Source organism: Lathyrus oleraceus, chromosome 2 (genome assembly GCF_024323335.1).
Source record: "Lathyrus oleraceus cultivar Zhongwan6 chromosome 2, CAAS_Psat_ZW6_1.0, whole genome shotgun sequence".
Taxonomy (NCBI): domain Eukaryota; kingdom Viridiplantae; phylum Streptophyta; class Magnoliopsida; order Fabales; family Fabaceae; genus Lathyrus; species Lathyrus oleraceus.
This window is the reverse complement of record NC_066580.1, coordinates 12,497,437-12,505,595: the sequence shown is the minus strand read 5'-3', so window position 1 is coordinate 12,505,595 and position 8,159 is coordinate 12,497,437. Positions and strand designations below refer to the sequence as shown.

The 8,159-nt window shown below is 38.3% G+C and overlaps 1 non-coding gene across 1 annotated transcript; it reads right to left on the bottom strand.

Moving 5' to 3' along the window:
• Positions 1 to 1,771: 1,771 nt before the first annotated feature.
• Positions 1,772 to 1,878, bottom strand: LOC127124237 (small nucleolar RNA R71). The gene has a single exon (XR_007803857.1). It is a non-coding gene; the product is annotated as a small nucleolar RNA R71 (small nucleolar RNA).
• Positions 1,879 to 8,159: the final 6,281 nt, after the last annotated feature.

Here is an 8,159-nt window from a genome sequence, read left to right as displayed (position 1 = left end):
GTCTTTGCAAGCTACTGAAATCCTCTATAAATAGTTCGTTCCATTTCATTTTCAAATCATCCAACTTAGTTTACAACACTAAGACTATATTTAACATTTGTAAAAGCGGTAATCCGTCACATCGGGGGGTTATCGCACCTTAGTGATATTGAGTTGGGTCACTTCGAGTTGCTGTCGTCTTTATCTTCAGAGTCGGAGGTTTATTTTTCTTGTACCAGATTTAAAGCCTCTGTTTGGAGCAGGTTCTTATTTATCGCTTTTATTTATTTACTTGTCTCGCTTTATTTTATTTATTTATTTGTCTCGCTTTACTTTATTTAATTTCTGTCTATGCTTTACTTTATTTAATTTCTATCTACGCTTTACTTTATTTAATTTCTGTCCACGCTTTACTTTATTTATTTTACACGCTTTACTCGTTCTTTACGCCTCACATTCTAAAACAACTTCTCATCATGATCAATATCGTTGTGTTTGTTGGTATTACCATGTCTGGCTAAATCTTTTAAAGGTTAGAATGTAAGGATCGCGATTAAAGAGATGTTTCACATATTGAATATGTCGAAATACTTTAAAGGTTGTTTTGATTTTTAACTTGAGTTTTCTGAAACAAACTTGGTTAGTTTTGACTATTCAAGGAGTGCGAAAGCACCCTGGCTTAGTTAACTAGGAATTTTTATCACTTTAAGGAAAAACGATTTTTGAAATTGTTTTCGGACGCGTTGATAGATCTAAAATCAGGAAACTCCTTGGGTAAAACTTTCCAAATCAAAATCACTTTTCAACTAAGTTTACGAGTCTTATTTCTTAAAAATAAGTTTACTACTTTAGCGTTCTACGCACCTTTTATAAGTGACAATAAAAGGCCTTAATTTAAGGGTAAACTCGATTCTGAATACGCGAAAGCGACATTTCCTGTTAAATGGATTCTTTTCAAGAGTAGAAAATATTGCCTCATAAGTAGTTCTATTTAGACAATCGAAACATCACTTAACTGACGTGATATACATTCAAACCTGTCTTTATCTGCATTGCATTTATTATTTACCGTTATTTTATAACACCAATATCTCTTTTATACCGCCTTAGATAAACATCGTAACGATAGTAATCGATAGATTGACGATTTGGTCTCTGTGGGATCGATATTCTTTTATATTACTCTGACGTGATTCGTGCACTTGCGAATTCACCAATCAAGTTTTTGGCGCTGTTGCCGGGGACCAACTTCGTCAAATTTCGTACCCTGTTGTTACACCGTCTAGACTAAGGCATTATTAGCCGGTAAATGCGAAGAACCCGTAGTACCGGAAATTTAGTAGATCCTTTAGCGGAACCCGAATGTTACACTCATACACGCCTCTTACTCATCCGAATTAAGAAAGCTATGACCGAGAATTGCGATCGGAGACCTCTTAAGGAATTTGCCCAACCCTCTGACGAGGAACCTAGTTTGAGTATAGTAAACCCCCTTATTCCTGCCAACAATTTCGAACTAAAACCGTCTTTGTTGCAATTAGTGCAACAGAACCAATTCACGGGTCTCGCTACTGAGAACCCAAATCAACATTTAAAAGTCTTTATCCAACTGGCTGACACTTTTAAATCTAACGACGCTTCACCTGATGTGATCCATTTGAGATTATTTCCTTTCTCCCTCAGGGATAGAGCACGTTCATGGTTAGATTCACTTCCGGCTAATTCAATAACTACCTGGGAAGACCTTAGGAGAGTATTCTTTGCTAGATATTTTCCCCCTAGTAAGACTATTGTTCTTCGACACCAAATAACTAGATTTACTCAAAACCAAGGAGAAACACTTTTTGAAGCTTGGGATAGATATAAAGAGCTATTAAGAGTCTGTCCACACCATGGCCTAGAACAATGGCTGATCGTTCATACCTTCTACAATGGACTCCATTATAACACCAAGATGAGCATCGACGCTGTCGCAGGTGGCGCGCCGATGAACAAACCTTACCCTGAAGCTTGTGACCTAATTGAGGATATGGCCCAAAACCATTACCAATGGGGAACTGAACGAGCATCAATAGAGAAAAAGGAGACCCAAGGTGGAATACATGAGATAAGCTCTCTGGACATGATGCAGGCGAAAATGGACACTTTAGCCCTTAGGATCCAACATATGTCTACAAACACTAACACCGCAGCGGTAGTCCACACAGAGTGCGAACTCTTTGGATCTAAAGGACACGAATCGGCGGAATGTAACCTTTTGAACGACCTGAACACCGACCAAGTGAATAACGCCCAAGGTAACCCATTTTCAAACACTTACAACCCTGGATGGAAGAATCATCCGAATTTTTCCTATAAAAACCAGAACCCTATCCAAAATTATGCACCTCAAAGACCACAAGGTTATCAATCCCAAAAACCAAATCAACCTATGCAAGTTGTGCCTCAGAAGTCTAACCTTGAGAAGATCATGGAGAGCTTTATATCGGGCCAGACTCAACAAAATAAAGAATTCCTAAACCATAAAATTCACGTAAACGAATTGATAACACAATTAGGAACCAAGGTTGATCAGATAATCACTCACAACAAGATGCTTGAAACCCATATCTCACAGGTAGCACAAAACTAAGCCCCACAAACTACACCTGGAGGACAATTCCCTGGACAACCTCAACCAAACCCTCGTGGGCAAGCTAACGCTATCTCGTTACGAAGTGGGACCGTTTACAAAGGGCCTCATAACCCAACGATGAGCGAGTCCAAAACTTCTAAAGAAAATATACCTACCAACCAAGAAGAGGAACCGGTGGAACCCGAAAAATAAGTCGACCAAGAAGGAGAAGCCAAGGATAAAACTTACAAACCACCATCCCCGTACAAACCACCAATCCCATATTCGCAAAGACTTAAACAAACCAAAATCAACAATCAATACCAAAAATTTATAAAAGTAATAGAGAAGCTTCATGTAGAGATTCCTTTCACCGAAGCTATCACCCAAATTCCGTCTTACACCAAATTTTCCAAAGACATCTTAACTAACAAGCGTAGGCTTGACGATCCAAAACCCTTGGAATGCAACTTTATTTCCGAGGATAAACTCGCTAAGAAGGAGAAAGACCCTGGTAGTTTTTCTATAGCTTGCATTTTAGGGAGTCATGTGATCGACAAAGCTTTCCTAGACTTAGGCGCTAGTGTAAGTTTAATGCCCTTAGTTGTATGTAAAAGGTTAAACTTAGGAGAATTACAACTAACTAAGATGTCCCTCCAATTAGCCAATAGGTCTGTTAAGTATCCTATAGGCATTTTAGAAGACATCTCAGTTAGGATCGGTCAACTTTATATCCCAACAGACTTTGTGGTCATGGATATCAAAGAAGACGAAGATATCCCTATCCTTTTAGGTAGACCATTCTTATCAATAGCTGAAGCTATAATAGATGTTAAAAGAGGAAAATTAACCTTCGAAGTAGGGGATGAAAAGATTGAGTTCATTCTTTCAAAATTCCTGATGGCACCAATTCTAGGAGACGCATGTTATGCGATCAATATCATAGATGAGTGCATAAGGGAATTTGATCGAGAAGAACCCATGATCGAACCATTTTCAAACCCGAATGAAAAGGATGACGAGATAGAGGAAACGGAACCTCACACTAACGAATGTTTGGATCTTACGCCAGACCCTTCACCAAATTCTCAAAAACCAGCTCAAGAACTTAAGGAATTGCCCAAAAACCTAAGATATGAGTTTTTGGATAAAGAAATGAACCGCCCAGTAATAGTTAGTGCTACCTTAAACCAAGACGAGACGAATCGACTCTTGAATGTTTTAAGAAGATACCCCTTTGCCTTAGGGTATAACATCTATGATCTAAAAGGTATAAGCCCATCTGTGTGTATGCACAGGATCTCGCTAGAGAAGGATTCAAAACCTTCAAGAGAACATCAAAGACGAATCAACCCTGTAATGAGTGAGGTGGTAAAGAAGGAAGTCCTTAAACTTCTAGAGGTTGGTATAATCTATCAAATCTCCGATAGCAAATGGGTAAGTCATGTACATGTGGTACCCAAAAAGGGAGGCATCACAGTCGTGCAGAACGAGAAGGGCGAGCATGTAGCTAAACGTATAGAAGGCGGATGGCGTATGTGCATAGATTATAGGAAGCTCAATAAGGCAACTAGGAAAGACCATTTCCCCCTTCCATTCATAGATCAAATGCTTTAGCGTCTTGCCAGACACTCTTACTTTTGTTATCTGGATGGATATTCTGGATTTTTCCAAATACCCATACACCCCGAGGATCAAGAGAAAACAACCTTTACATGTCCTTATGGAACATTTCCTTATAGATGAATGTCGTTTGGACTCTGTAATGCGCCAGCTACTTTCCAACGTTGTATGATGTCAATCTTCGCAGATTATCTCGACGGAATTATGGAAGTATTCATGGACGATTTCTCGGTGTGCGGGTTCGACTTTGAGAATTTCCTTATTAACCTTGAGAAAATCCTAGAGAGATGCGTAGAATTTAACCTTGTGTTAAACTGGGAGAAGTGTCACTTTATGGTCAAAGAAGGCATAGTGTTAGGACATATAATATCTGAAAGAGGCATTGAGGTCGACAAAGCAAAGATAGAAGTTATAGAAAACCTTAACCCTCCTAAGACAGTTAGAGAAGTCCGTAGTTTCCTTGGACACGCCGGTTTCTACCGACGCTTCATCAAAGATTTCTCTAAAATAACAAAACCCCTGACCGGCCTTCTGATGAAAGACATTGAATTCATTTTTGATGAAAAATGCATCCAAGCCTTTAATCAGTTAAAATAAACGCTAATTTCAGCACTCATTTTACAACCTCCGGATTGGACTAAACCCTTCGAAATAATGTGTGATGCTAGCGATTTCGCTATAGGAGCTGTTTTAGGGTAAAGAAGAGATAAGAAACTACATGTAATATATTACGCTAGTAGAACCCTCGATGCCGCTCAATTAAATTATACAACAACAGAGAAGGAACTCCTAGATGTGGTTTTTGCAATCGATAAATTTAGGTCTTATCTTGTAGGATCTAAGATTATAGTCTATACAGACCATGCAGCTATCTATTACCTTCTAAGCAAAAAGGATGCAAAACCTAGATTACTCAGGTGGATCCTTTTGCTACAAGAATTCGACTTAGATATTAGAGACAAAAAAGGAACAAAAAACGTAGTTGCTGACCATCTTTCCAGACTAGAGCATTTGAAGCCAGACCACTTACCTATAAGTGATGGTGGATCACATTTTATATCCAGAATATTTGATAAACTCTTAAGGAAATATGGAGTAAAACACAGAGTAGCAACACCATATCATCCCCAAACTAATGGTCAAGTGGAAGTATCTAACAGAGAGATTAAACAGATCTTGGAGAAAACTATTTCAATATCCAGAAAAGATTGGTCTGAAAAGCTAACAGAAGCATTGTGGGCTTACAGAACTGCTTACAAAACCCCTATTGGAACTACACCATACCAGTTGGTCTACAAGAAGTCATGCCACTTACCTTTTGAACTCAAGCACAAGGCATATTGGGCCATCAAGACCCTGAATTTGGATTACCTAGCATCTGGCAAGAAGTGAATCCTTGATATCCACAAATTGGAGGAACTCCGCCAGAACGCTTACGAGAATGCCGTTATATACAAAAAAAGAACCAAAGCTTGGCATGAAAAAAGGATTGTGAAAAAGGAATTTAATATAGGTGACTCTGTTCTCCTTTTCAATTCCAGATTACGACTTTTTCCAAGTAAGCTGCGTTCGAGATGGACAGGCCCCTTTGAGGTTTCCAAAATCCTAAAATCATGAGCAGTTGAAATCCGAAACAATTCCTGTAATCCGTTTGTGGTAAATGGACAAAGACTGAAGCAATATAAAGGAGGTGACATCCCCACAGAATTCCCTGACCAAACTCTGATCGACCCTTCAGTTCCTACCTCTAACATATAAAGTTCGAATCGTCAAGCTAACGACGTTAAACAAGCGCTGCATGGGAGGCAACCCATGATTTCTTTTCCTTTGCTTTACTTTTACTATTTCAATTTATATTTTTATTTGTTTTATATATATGTAGACTAACAGTTATAATATTTTCAATTTCAGGTGTCCTCTGTTTCTAATCTAACTTTTCAGGATGGAAAATTGCGACACTATGCCAGTAATCTTTCGTGACCCAGTTCAAGAGCATCGCTACGCCATGCTTTCCCAGCGTCCAATGATGCCCACCAAATATCCTAACTCGAGCTGCATGGAGGCATTAGGCATTGAGCCTAGTGTCAGGCATTTGTGCAATCAGTTGCAATGGGATGAATATACTGATGCTATGCATGTTGTAAGACCCTAATTTTGACCCTAAGATCCCTCATGGCATCATATCATTGCTCATTGCATTGCCTCAAGGATCGTAGCATGTTTGGCTACTTAACCCTAGGGTTGGGACTTGTGTGAGTTGGTTTGAGACCACCAAGCATGCTTGAATTGTATATTATTGCCTTTCTTATTTTGTTTACTAACCAAAAGCACAAAAATATGTCACTAACTTGTTTTATTTTGAAGCTCTAGCAATCATGTGCGCCCTTGCTCCTAGGAGGCTCCTATGCTCAATGAAGTGGCCAGATTAAGATGAAAGCAAGCATGAAAATGGTTCACAAAGCTCTCAATCATCATATATGTCTCCCAAGTATCTCAATTTTCCAATTTTATCAAGATAAACCAAAGGGTTTGAGGCTTGTTTCCCAAGGAAACCCTAATTCAACTGTGCATTGATTGTGCCTTGCTTATGAAGCAACCTCAACCTATGATAAATTAAATCAAGGGAAGTTGTTCCATTCATTATTTTATGCGTATATGAGCCTATGTGAGTATGCTCAATCATTCATTCATCAATATTTGAAGTTTGGACTTGAGAAGTTGACCAGTCAAGTCATCTGACTAAATTGAGAATCACTGAGACCTAACTTTTGATGTGTTTGTCAAATGAAGATGACCCCAAGAGAAAATATGCTCTTAAGACCCATATGAACAACTTTAATGTTCATCAAAAATTCATTTGAAACTTGGAAGGTCATCATCCATTTCAAAACATTATAGGTCATTTTGACTGAAACCCTAATTTTGGGTCAACTTCCCAAAGACCTAACTTCTTCATTTTTTATGATTTTGAGATGAGACAAAATGCATTAGAAACATTAAGATGTCTAATTCAAATGTTAAGTTGGATAAAATTTCAGAATCCTAAAATAAACACATGTGATAAAACAAAACATTATAGGTCACTTTGGACCAAAGCCATTGAATCTTGAAAAAATCCAACTTCAAGTGCCCATAACTTTCTCATAAAAAATCCAAATGATGAAACATTTAAGTCTAAATTGATCATCTTGAAAAGATCTACAACTTTTATGTTGGAGTATTTTCCATTTGAGGCTTGCATCATTGAAACAGAAGGGTTTGAAGTTGGCCACTTTTGGCAATTTTTTCAAAGGCATGTTTTGTACATCAAACTTCATGACCTGTTTTCATAAATTTCCAAACTCAAAATGGATTTTTGCCTAACATAGCTTTTGTTCCTTATGTCAAGACCTTTCCAACCATTACTCACATGCCTATGTTTGGATTTTCCATGAGTGACTTTCGAAGAGGGGAACATTTATGCCCAATTATGCATTTCACATTGAATTTCCATGCACAAGCTATTACAGTTGCAATTGCAGTCCAAACCTTCTTCGAATGAGCTCAACATTCATTTCCAATTGGTTTTGGACCTCACATGCGCCTGTACAGGCCCATGCATGGAGGACCCAATGATCATGCACACGAGTATTTTCCCTCATTGCCTTGCAGCTCAGCTATAAATGCCATGCTTGCTTCATTCAATTAAGAACCCTGGATTCAACCTGAAGCTCTACTGAAATTCAAACTCAGCCACACTAGAGGAATTCTAATTTTATTTTCTCAAATTCAAACTTGAATTTCAACTTTCTTGGTTGATCTTCAAGTTCAAATTCCTAAGCCTATCATCATCATCATCATCTCCTGATCAAGTTGGAAGCAAGAATTAGAGCAGATCGGGCTGTTTAAAGCTGCACTTTAAAGGTTTATGATCCAACTGTTTTGATCTATATCTCATAATATA